The sequence below is a fragment of the Arachis hypogaea genome, chromosome 8 (assembly GCF_003086295.3).
Source record: "Arachis hypogaea cultivar Tifrunner chromosome 8, arahy.Tifrunner.gnm2.J5K5, whole genome shotgun sequence".
Classification (NCBI taxonomy): domain Eukaryota; kingdom Viridiplantae; phylum Streptophyta; class Magnoliopsida; order Fabales; family Fabaceae; genus Arachis; species Arachis hypogaea.
This window is the reverse complement of record NC_092043.1, coordinates 45,722,547-45,736,438: the sequence shown is the minus strand read 5'-3', so window position 1 is coordinate 45,736,438 and position 13,892 is coordinate 45,722,547.

Below are 13,892 nucleotides of genomic sequence, written 5' to 3'. Positions count from 1 at the left end.
AATGTTAGTTACTAATTACACAGCTTGAGCCTGTGACCTAGAAATGACTGGGAGAGACTTAAATCATTACTCCAAGGCTTCCTTCCATATCCATAAAAAAATAAAAAGCCAGCAACGAAGAAATATATATCAGAAATATACGAAAATTTCACAAATTAACCATGATAAGAAGTTAATTTTTCACCTAATAAAATAAAAAAATATCAAGTTCAACCTTGAACTACTCTAAATAGCCCACATTGTATCACACTTCCACTACCACTAACAGCAACAGAATACGTTCTTGAAGCTTGTGAAAACTCATAAATAATTAAACAGTTTCTACATTATTTCACACACAATAACACTGTTCTGGAACAACACAACAAGTCAACAACACTTCCCAAAGAGAAGCAAGGAAAAAAATAACAGAGAGAAGCATATCGAACTAAAAAAAGAATAGCATATTAACCCTAACCTGCACGGACGTCGTTCGCTTTCCTGAGCTGGAGGTAACTTTGTCGATGCCGGTCTTGTTTTCCGGCGATCAGAGGCGGCCGACGATGAGGCAGCGGTGGCGGACTGGATTGGCACGGGGAGGATCAGTGGAGCTACTGAGGTCTCGGAAAGTGAAATGAGGTTTTGGGGTTTAGGGTTCTTTCGGATCATTAAACCGAAAATTTTAAAAATATGAAACGACGTAGTTTTTCGACTAAATAAACTTACCGTTTGGTTTCGTTTGGTTTGATTTGTAAGAAAACTAACTACATTTGAAAAAAATTTGAATAATATATGATTCAGTCTCGAAAAAGTTTTCCATGTACTTTATAAATTTTAATTATCAAATTAAATTCTAAATTTTTCTTTTATAAACAAATTAATTTCTAAATTAGATTGTTCTTCTATAAATGATCTAAGAATTTTAAAAAATTTTAGACATTTTCATGTTTTTATTAAATAATACTAAAAATTTATTTGTATATAATTTTTAGTAAAAATTGATTTTAATAATTAAAGTTTGTTAAAAACATACAGATAAACACTAACGTATTTATTGATTCACTTTTTATATATTGAATATGTGCTAAAATAATAAAAATATAATTAGTTGAAAAAGTAAGTTATTTATAAATTCTTGAATTCAATTTATGAAAATAAGAAAACAAAATATAAAGACAAATTTTAAATTTTTTTTTAAAATTTTTTTAAAAAGGCAATTCACTTGAAGCAAATTGTACTTAAAAAAAATAAAAAACAATTCATTGGAGTGAATTTCATTTTTCAAAGAAGAAATTAAAAAGAGTATATTCATTTTGGTCCTCAAAGAATTTTAGATTGGACACTTTAGTTCCTAATTAAAATTAATTACTTAATTGGTCCCTAACAATTAATTCCGTCAGTCACTTAGGTCTTTTATTCCATTAATTCTAACGGAGGACAAAATAGTCACTGACAACTCTAACAAGGGAGGAAATGGTCTCTGATCTCCTCCGTTAGAAAACAACACTATTCTCTCTCACTTTTCATCGTATCTCGCATAACACTAACAGTCTAACACTGTAACTTTAAACTACACAATGCACACTCTATAAATTTAATGTTCACAAGAAAACAAATCCTCCACGAGTTGAGTTGCTGATGTGGTTTGTAATTTTAGAAAGATTGAATACTAGAGATAGATTATGTAAGTTTAAGATTGTACCAGAAGCGGAATCCTTTTGTGTCTTATGTAAGGATAGATTGGAGTTGGTACATCACTTGTTTTTTTTTTTCATGTGATCGTATATGGAAGTTGTGGGGATCGATCTTGGTAGATTGGAGTGTGATTTGGGTTTGGCCATGAACCACCAAAGAATGTTTTGAGGTGTGGATGGATAGAAAGATAAGAAAAGATATGAAAGAAGTGTGGATGGTGTTATTTTTTTTCTGTAATATGGTGCACATGGAGATGTAAAAATAACAATCTTTAATAATGAAGTGTTGGTGTTAGAGAAATTAAAGGAGAAAGTTGTAGAATGCACAAATCGATGGTGTCAAGATCGACAATATAGGAGTAATTGATGTACTTATGAGTGCAAATATCAAATCTAAGGTGAATAAGAAGACATGTGAAGTTGATCTTTGATGCATGATTTACTGATCTATGAAAAAGGCCAATAATTATGCAGAGTAAAAGTTGGAAGGAGAATGATCATGATCTGATGTTGTATAACTGATCGGGTTCATCTTGAAGTGTCTTTGGAGTAGCTAAAATCATTATATTCTTTTGCTTCACATTTGCTGTTTTATGCTAGTTTTTATGTTTTCTTTGTAATTATTGCTCTGTTTTTGTTACTATTTTTTGGAACTACTCCCACTTTGTTTGGAATTGGGTGGAGATGTAATTATCTAAAAAAAAAAGAAAAAAATTCCTCAACTTATTCTCAACTAATTCATACTCAGGAAACTAATACCTATGTCTTTCAACTAGTTGTCGTCTTCAATGAATCTCATAAATCTAGACAGCAAGTCATTTGTTAAGACTCCAGAAAAGAAGGAATGAAACTTTAGCAACTATAAACAAAATTGATGACAAACTTGGATGAAACTATGTTGAATGTGAAAAGTGTAAGAAGAAAGCATATAAAAAAAGAAACAACAAACATTTATGACACATGTAATCAAACACCACAATATCCAACAATAAGGTAATTCTATATACTTTTCATAATCTCATCTATCAAATTATTAGTTTCTAACCCAATATTTATTTTAGGTTCAGAATTCAATTAAAATTTTCAGATCAAAGTGTTACAACAACTTTTGTACTATTTGATGGCGACTAAAAAAATTATTGGGCACAACTACTTCAAACCACCAACTAAAACAAATGCAAAAATCAAACCATCAAATAAAAAATATTACTCTTTACAACTCCAACATCCAAATTTTTTATACTACAAATTATTTTAAATAAAACACCTTTTAAATTTATCTTTAATTTATATATATTTAATTTATTTCTACAAAACATAATAATTTTTAATATTTATTATATACTATCATTAATTTACCGCCCCGCGCATCGCGCGGGTCTCATTCTAGTTAGGTTAAAAAGACTTATATGAATTTGTTTGGAATAATGACTTATACGTGAAGAATATTTGTTAAAAGAATAGTAAGCCAAATCATATTTTTTTATTTTTTAAAAAAAATTATTGAAAATTAATTGTGAAAAACAATTTCGACCTCGATCAATATTCCATACACTATAATTCAGTAAAGGGCAATATTGCACTATTCTTAACCACCATACATGCAAGTTAATTCATTATTCATGTGCATTAGCATAAAGAAATTTTCAAGAAGAATTTGTCTAAGCACTTAAAATTGGTAGTCTCAAACAGGTTTATCTGTGAAATAATCCATAACTCACAGGTTAAAACAAATATATTGTGAAAAATACTAATCTTAGTAGAAGAAAAATTGTGACTTTTTGTTCTCTAATGATATTTAAAACTCTTGTTCTCGAATTATAATTGCTAGCGTTGATCACCATTTTATTGAGCCTTTGGCAATATGGGAAGTTGTCCACTACTCTACCGTAATAATACAAAGTGGAAAGAGTTTTTTCCACCATAGTTGATAGAGAACCCATTACCCATTCACATAGTAGCAGCAATACTTATAATTCTGCCAACACTTTCATAAATAAATATATACTACAACATAGATGTTTTTTATAATTCATATTCTTTAATTAATAAACATTGTATTTTATTATAATATACCATAAGCATGGGATTTTTTTAAATAAATTAAATAAATATTTTATTTACTGACATAAATATTTTTAAGTCTTTTTATGAAAATGCACTCCATTTTTTTGTTTACCGTGTAAATGAAATAATATTACACGTATTTTGTTTACACTGTAAATAAAAAATAAGACTGAAAATGTGATGGTCGTATGACGTTTACACACGTATTGTTTAATGAGTTTATTTTGTTTACACCGTAAACAAAATACGTATAATATTATTTTATTTACACTGTAAATGAAAGAAGACATAGAGGTGCCTATATACAGAAGTTTCATTCACAAAGGAGAACCTTAAACGGTTAAACTGCACCTGGACGTTTCTCCCCCTTTTATCCTTCTCTAATCAAATTTATGACTTATTTCAAGATTATGGTGCGCGCTGATCAACACAATGCGGACATCAATAGGCTAAATGCAACGTGGCATGTTGTCGGAGCAGCCGACGTTAAGGTTGGTCTTGTTCTTCTTTTGATGTTTATGTTAAACATAAAATGTGTTATCATTGTATGAGTACTTTTATAGAAGTAGTGTGCAGTAGATATTAGGAATAGGAATATATTGTTCGGAATGGTTTGAACAACCCACTGTGATATTATGCATACTTTGACATGAATTTGGTAATTAAATATTTATTTCGGTTTGTTTTCTTTTGATGTAGGTTACTAAGTTTTTTTTAATGACTTTAGTTATGAAAAAAGGGTTATAAAAAAGTATTGGTAAACGTAATTACGTCCAAATATGTAAAAGTTTGTATTTAGCCAATATAAAAATCCCTGAATTTTTAATTTTAAGTTGTTATAACTTAGATTAAGTTACTAACTTGAAGGTGTAATGATGCGTGAGCATCTTTCTTATCTTTTCCTAGTGAATTTGTATTTAATTTGTTAAGTTTAGTTAAGAAATAATTGTCTTTTAGCCACTATGAATGCTACTTTGAGTCTTGTGCAATTCTATTTATTTTAGGTAGCATTCAACTCGATTTGATGGAGTTTCTGCAGCACAAGAATTAAAGGAGATGACAGCGAGGAGCGACGCGTGCGCGTACCAGACGCGTACACGTATCGGACGCGTGCGCGTGATTTGAAGCTTTCCATGGTGACGCGTGCACGTGCCTAACGCGTACATGTGAAAAGCGAAGTTGCACAGCAACGCGTGCGCGTACTTGATGCGTACGCGTGACATGCGCCACGTGTAGAAAATACCGGGGGCAATTTCTGGGCTGTTTTTGACCCAGTTTTCAACTCAGGAAACACATATTAGAGGCTGCAGAATGGAGGACTCAGGGGAACACTTCCTGTTACTTCCCAAGTTAAGCGTGGACACTACAAAGCAAGTGGTTCCCATCCATCAATTGAAGACTTGCTGATTATTTAGTTAATTATGATTTAAAATTTTATTTTTATCTTTAAATTAGGAAAAGATATTATTTTAGTTTTTAGAAATTAGATTTTAAATTTATTAGGATTAAATATAAAAGGGAAATAAACTTCCTTTTTAGGGGATTTCATTAGTTAACTTTTCATTCCACCTCAGCCCAATTTATAATCCTAGTTTTTTCTCTGAACCATGAGCAACTAAACCTCCACTGTTAAGGTTAGGAGCTCTGTCTATTGTATGGATTGATATTATTATTTTTCTATTTTAATTCATGTTTTGATTTATATTTCAAGAATTATTTTCGTTCTTTAGTTTATGAATTTGAGTGGAACGGAAGTATGACCCATGTTCTAATTGAGTTCTTGTATAACTTGGAAAAGCTCTTTACTTGAACAACAACTTGAAAACATATTCTCCTAAACTTCTAATTATCTGGACTTAACAGGATGCGTGACATATAATCCTCTTATATTTGGGTAATTAGGATTTTTGTGGCATATAAACTGGAATTTGATCATCACCCTCTAATTGGAATTAATTGACCAAGGAATTGGCAGTTGATGAATTTTAAAGGAGACTAGAAAGGTCTAAGGAATTAGGGTCTAGTCACATGTAGTTTGTCATGAATTAAATCTTTCATGATTAAAATAAATTAATAAGAAAAATCAATCCAGAAAATAGATATCTCTAAAACCTTAACTGTTTTCTCATATTTGGTTCTCAACTTATTTACATACCTGTCTTCCAATTTTCTGAATTTATTATTTAAATGCTCTTTGAACATCCAACACTCTTTTCCACTTGTCTAACTAAGTAAATCATTTAACCGTTATTGCTTAGTCCATCAATCTTCGTGGGATTGACCCTCACTTACCTGATGTATTACTTGGTACGACCCGGTGCACTTGCCAGTTAGTTTGTGGTTATAAATTTCGCATCATGTAGTCATTGTTCCTTATTTTGGTAAATGCTTTTACGTAATCTACGTTATGAATTAGATGAAAAATAAAGATTGTTGTTATTTATTTAAGTGATTATGTTTATTTATTTTAAATAACATAGACATTTGTGAATTTAGTTACGAATTTTTTATTTATATATTTTCTATTTAAATTTAATTAGATAGATGTTTATTAATTTAGTTATTCATTCAATAAGTAACTGGTTGTATTTAAATGATTTTACAATATAGATGTATTTCTAGTTATTTGTTAACTTTAATTTTATAATTCAATTTAAGTTGTTATGTAAACATCTATTGGTAGGATTATGTAAACTGAAAGTTTTATAGCTTTATAGGTTGACACACTCCTGATTTGAATTTTTTATTGTTTATCAGATGGGTCGCCTACTTTTGCCCAGGAGAGTTAGTCATAAACTCCCATCACCGGATGCCATTCTCCCCTACCTAAGGAAGGTTGGATTTGGCGACATCGTGGCACCGAGGGACTTTGTCTTCGATAACTCCATGATCACAGCATTTATGGAGTGCTGGCGTCCAGCCACACCTTCCACATGCCGTGGGGTGAGTGGACGATCACACTACATGACATCGCCTACCACCTCGAGCTACACGCTAACAGAGAGTCTGTTGGTGGATATTTTCGTGACTTCCATACTTGGTACGATACAACACTGATCTCACATACTGTTCCGAGACAACAACTCTGCAGTGCTTACAGTAACTTTGGCACCTTATTGTATGACTCCTCCCAATCACCGTATATCTACGTAATTGCCTTTTACTTCACCATCTAGACCTTTCTGTATGAGGGTTTGAAGTGATAGCTTTGCCTAATTGTACCTTGTAGGGTAGATATCTTGACAGACGGGGTGAATTGTATCAACGGGAGGATGACACGACAGATGAGAATGCTGTCCAACTGTTGGTAGTCCTAAGACATGGTGGATGCTAAACACGTGTGTGCGCCTCCCACCTTACGGACCTCCATAACGAGGTATAACAACCATGTTTCACAGTACACCAACCATAAAAATGATAACTGATAATATAGATCACGATTAAACTTAAACTTACCAATATCCGAGATTATGTCGGAGAGCAACCCGGAAATACCAAAGGTAGCCTGCTTCGTGTTGTCGGCAACGCACATGGTACTTTAATCAATCCGACTCCACAACTCGGTAGTCCGCACTTCTGCGGATGCTACAATTCTTCACCCACTGTAGTACTGCATCTCTGCTTTTGAATCTATGGCCAATCTTGAACGCCATGTTAGGTACTAGACAAATGACACAATAAAATATAGAGATGAAAAATTAGAATTTGTATAAAATAATTTTCTTTGAGAATTACAACTTCTCTCTATCACAAGGAGATTACAATAACACTCTCTCTTGACAAAAAAGAGAATACACTTCTCTCTACATATATAGGAGAAAACTTACTCAAAGAAGCCTATGTTTTTCTCTCTGGATGACTTGATAAAAAACAAAAAAGAAAAGAACTTAATTTATAGATAAACTTATTGTATGTAAACCACTCGTAACATAGCAATGACCTTGTTCTCTCTTCTATACCAAACAATTAATAATTGTTATTAATTAGGAGCTTCTCTCTGTTCATTTGTTTACCGTAAAAGTGGTATTAGCTTTCTAACTACAAAATTAACTTTATTATTTTTACAATCTCCCACTTAAAGCTAATTTTGGTAAATTTTTAAAATTTATATTGCTCGTGTATTTGATAGGCCATATGAAGATCTACTCCATTCAAATTTTTCAGTATTGATTGGTTTTGTCATGGCATCTGCTAGGTTATCTTTATTGTGAATCTTCTGCATATCAACACTTCCTTCCTCTACTACTTCCGGAACAAAGTGATATTGTACGCCAATATGTTTTGTTCTTGATGAAAGGCATGATTCCTTACAATGTGCAAGGCACCCTAACTGTCACAATTTACAGAAATCTTCTGTTGTTTGTGTCCGAGTTCCTCCATCAACCTTTGGATCCAAATAGCTTCCTTACATGCTTATGTAGCTGTCATATATTCAGCTTCTATAGTAGATAGAGCTAGAATAGTCTGTAACTTAGATAGTCAGCTCTCAAGTTCTCCTGCAAGTGTAAACATATAACCTGTAGTAGATTTTCATTTATCAAGATCACCTGCAAAGTCCAAAGAGACATATTCATTGACAATGAATTCCAATCCTCCAAAATATAATGCAGCATTCGAGGTCCCTTTGATGTATCTTAAGATCCTCTTAACAACATTCCAATACTCTTTACCTGAATCTGCTATAAATCGACTTACCACCACAACTGTTTGAGCAATATCTGGCCTTGTACAGATCATGGCATACATAAGGCTTCCTACCGCGGATGCATACGGTACTCGAGATATTTCTATCCTCTCTGTTTCACTACTAGGGCACATACTTGAGGATAATTTAAAATTCATAGGAATTGGAGTTGAAATTGGCTTACATTCTTGCTTGGTGAAGCATTGCAATATCTTCTTCAAATAATTCTTTTGCGATAGCCAAATCTTTCTATCCTTTTTTTCTCTATAAATTTGCATCCCTAAAATATTGTTTGCTGGTCCCAAGTCTTTCATATCAAGTTTCTTAGCCAACTACGACTTCAATTCTTGAATTTGATATTTGTTGGGACCGACCACCAATATGTCATCCACACACAACCGCAGAATGATGAAATCATTATCACCAAATCTCTTGTAATAGGTACAATGATTTGAACTAAGTCTGTTGTATCAAAGGCTGATAATGAAAGAATCAAATCTCTTGTACCAACACCTTGGCACTTGCTTTAGACTATACAGAGATTTAGTTAACCTGCAAACCAAATTTTCTTTTTCTTGTTCTTCAAAACCTTCTGATTAGAGCATATATATCTCTTATTCAAGTTCTCCATAAAGAAAAACAGTCTTTACATCTAATTGCTCTAGTTGTAAATCAAATACCGCACACATAGCCAAAACTACTTTGATAGTAGTTAGTCTCACCACTAGAGAAAAAATTTCATTGAAGTTAACACCTTCTTTCTAAGCATATTCCTTGATAACCAATCTTGCACGATATCATTCCACCTGATTATTAATATCTCGTTTGATCTTGTAGACGTATTTCTTACCAATGCCTTTCCAACCTGCTAGAAGTTCAACAAGTTTCCAGGTATGGTTCCTATGTAATGCCTCAATTTCTTCTTGTATTGCTGCCATCGATATAGAAGCGTCTGGATTGCGCATAGCCTCCATTTTCTATCAGAAGACAATATGCATCATGACTTGTCAAAACATAATTTGAGTTACATGATGGTGTTTTTCTTTGTCGAGTGGATCGACAAACTTCTATGTCATTGGCATCTACTTCTTGTTCTTGTGCCTTGGTTCTGCTTCAGAGAGATCATCTTCTCTGCATTTTTCATCTATTTGAACAGATGTTATTTCTTTAACACTGATGTCATTTTTTTTTTTGTAATTCATCTTCTGTAAATATTACATCCAATTACCTTGAGGGCAGTGGGATCCCACACGCAATACCCCTTAACTCCATTAGCATAACCCAAGAATATACATTTCATATACTTTAGGTACAACTTTGTTCTTTTCTGAAAATTGTACATCACGTACACAGGACAAGCAAATATATGTCAAGAAGAATAATTAGGTGGCTTACCTTGCCACATCTCCATTGGTGTCTTCAACCCAATTGCAGTTGATGGTAACCGATTTATCACATAACAGGTAATTTTAACAGCATTTGCCTAAAAAAAATTGGCTAAACCTGTAGTTTGTAACATAGCTCGTGCTCTTTTTAGAAAAGTCCTATACATTGGCTCTGCTACACCATTTTATTGAGGCATATATGCAACTATGAATTGCCGTGAATACCTACTTGCTTGCAAAATATTAGAAAGTCACCATCGATATATTCTCTTCCATTATCTGTCCTTAAATACTTGATCTTCTTCCCAGATTCAAGTTCTAACTTTGCTTTGAACTCTTTAAACATCACAAATATGTATGAATTCTTCTTGATCGGGTACACCCATAGCCTCCTAGAGTAATCAATAATAAATGATACAAAATACTTTGCTCCTCCTAGAGACATCTCTGGCGATTCTCACACATCGGAATGAATCAACTCCAATATGTGCTTGCTTAGAGCAGTTGATCTATCAAATATCAATCTATGTTGCTTGCTTGTAACGTAGTGCTTACAAAACGGTAAGTCAACCGATTGGAGCCTGGGAATGAGATTACACTCCACAATAATCTTCAAGCCTCATTCTGACATGTGGCCTAGTTTGCGATGCCATATCATTGTCATTTCTTCTTGACTTGCTGAAGTAACTGATGCCTCTGCCTCTTGCAAAGTATCTCCTATAAGCATGTATAGATTTGCGGCAATCTTTTCTGCTTTTATTACCACAATAGCACCTTTAACAACTTTCAAGATCCCACCTTCAATATGGGTCTTGCAACCAAATTCATCTAGTTGCCTAATTGACAACAAATTCTCCTTCAAGCCCTTCACATGTCTTACCCTTTGAAGTGAACGAATAGAACCACTAAATATTTTTATTTTGACAGTATCTATTTCAACAATTTCTAAGGCATGATTATTTTTCATAAACACAGATCCTTTCAAGACAGATTCATATGTACAAAACCAATCACGATAAGGAGTCATGTGTCAGGTTGTTCCTGAATCAACAATCCAGACATCAGTGAGCTATTTGCTGCTTTTAGAACTAATTGTTACTTTGCCATACGGAATTTCTCCATCATCAGAGGTACTCACAACACATCCTTGAAAACTTGATCCTTCTGGAACCTTCTCTATACTCTTCTTATTCCGACAATCTTTCTTGAAGTGCCCTCTCTTACCACAATTGTAGCATTTGAATTGCTTTTTTCTATGTGACTTCGGTCTATGTTGGCTCCCACTGGAAGCACGTTCCATTGATCTTCCTCTCGTCATCAACAGCGCCTTTGCTTGCTTTGAGCTCTCTAATCTATCTTCCTTATTCTTGCACCTGGATTCTTCATCAAAAATTGTAGCAGCCCTATCATCAAAAGAAAGATAGTCTATCAAAATATTATTAGTTAAGTTAACGATGAACTGATCATATGAATCTGGTAGACTTTGAAGTAGAAGTTCTGCACGTTTATTTTCTGCTATGTTATAATCCAATGATGAGAGTTGAAAAAATAACGTATTTAGATTGTTGATATGATCTGTTGCCGATGTAGATTCACTTATTCGAAAAGTATAAAGTCTTCTCTTCAAGAATATCTTATTGTGAAGTGATTTGACTTCATATAATTTGGTGAGAGCATCCCAAATTTCTTTTGCTATCATTTTCTCTGCTACACTTGACAAGACTGAATCACCGCGTGCCAAGTGTAAGCTTGCAATGTCATTGTCATCTATCTTCTTTCATTTTTTATGTGTAATTTCAATAGGTCTGCCTTCAATTGCTGCCACACAATTGTCTTTTCTCATAATTACTTTTATTTTCAATTTCCATAATGAAAAATTACTCCAACTGAATTTCGAAATCTCATACTTTGCTGTCAGTTTTTTTTTTGTATGGTAACTCGCAACGAAAAAAATATTAATTAGCAACCTTTGACTCTGATACCACTCTTAGGTACTAGAAAAATGACACTTAAAAATATAGAGATGAAAAATTAGAAATTTGTATAAAATAACTTTTTTTGAAAATTACAATTTTTCTCTATCAGGAGATTACAATAACACTCTTTTGACAAAAAGAGAACATATTTCTCTCTACATATATAAGTGAAAACTTTTTCAAAGAAACCTATGTTTTTCTCTCTAAATGACTTGATGAAAAACAAAAAAGAAACTTAATTTATAGATAAACTTCTTGTATGTAAACTACTGGTAGCATAGCAACGATCTTGTTTCTCTATTCTATACCAAACAATTAATAATTACTATTAATTATGAGCTTCTCTCCATCCATTTGTTTACCATAAAAGTAGTATTAGCTTTCTAACTACAAAATTAATTTTATTATTTTTACCCTCTAAATCACCATCTAAGTTATAATTTTCTTCACCCGTATTATAAAATAGATTTTTTTCTTTTATCATGTCCATGTCTAATGTATGATAGTAATTGGATACTGACAACAAGACTGGAATTGGATGTGGGACAAGTAGAAGATCAATGCCGGAGCTTGAAAGGAATTTTTGGAGGGACTAAAAATTTTATTAAAAAATTATATAATAATATTTATATTAAAATAAAAGCTATAAATTTAATTATTTTATTTTTAAATTTATTAATTAAAATATAGGATCACATGTGGTTAAGATTAACTAAAAAAGTAAATCTGATTTTCGTAAAAAAAAGTTGTTTAGATTAATAAACCAATTTGATTTTAAATAAAAAAGCCAATTTAAAAAAAATTACTTTTTATATGGAAAAATTTGTTTTTCCCCGTAAAAACCTATTTTTATTTCAAAAAATCATTTTTAATCTAAAAATTGATTTTTTTTTCAAAAAATTGATTTTTTATTTAAATTATACAAAAACGCTTACGACTTATAAATTATTTTGTAATATTTAAAAAAAATAATTTTATTTTTGATAATATTTATCTCTCACAAGTCTCAAGAGTAATTATCTTTGATATTATTTTCATTACAATCAAATAATATAATACAATAAAATAAAATGTTAAATTTTTAATAAAATAAAAATATCAAAATTTATTAATATAAACATTGTTGATACTACAATAACATTTAACTTATAATATTGATTTAAAATAAAATATTCACTTTTTATTAATAACTGATATTATTACTAGTTATACTCATATACTGTAATTTTCATTATTCAAACTTGTTTTTCTTAGAAGTCACCAAAAAAAAACTTGTTTTTCTTAGAGATAGAACTACTTACAAAAGTTTTGGGGGCTGTGACCCCATTGTCCTAACAAAACTCCGCCACTGCAGAAGATACCGACGTGATAGCTCGACCAGGGTCTCCGGCATAAACTCCTCCTCGTCATCATCTTCTGAAGAACCGTTATCGTTGCTATCCGCAATATATTCCTCGTCTGACCGTCAACGTCCATGTCATTCACTGAACTAGCAACGTGTATTGATGGTGGTGCTAAAGGTGGATTATCTTGCACAAAATTTGACTGCTTAGATCCACCGCCAGCGACATCACCAACTTCTGCAGAAAACTCCATCATTTGTTTGGCCATGATTCTTTCATGGAAGTCAAATATCAGTTGCACATGCTCGTCGTGCAGTCAAAACAAATCAAACGGAAAGACGCCAAAACAAACTAAACTGAAAGACTCCATTTTCTATTGGTGCCAGCAACCTATATCCTAACTATCCGATCACTTTTCTCCCACTACCAGCAACGCTACTCAATATCAGACTCTTCTGCTCCGACAATGAAGTAACTCGTCGGGTACGCAACAAAACGGATTTTCACACTAAAAAATGACCCATTATCACCATTACACACATAAAATTAAATATCTACTACTACTAGACATTATGGCTAATTTGGAAAAGAAAATAAACGTCATAATTTTCTACGTATTTTGTTTACCGTATAAATAAAACAATATTACACGTATTTGGTTTATACATAAACGAAATATATACGAAATACATAAACAAAATATAGACATCTGTGCATGTTAGTTTTATTTCAGTATAAACGAAATACATACGAAATACATGTAA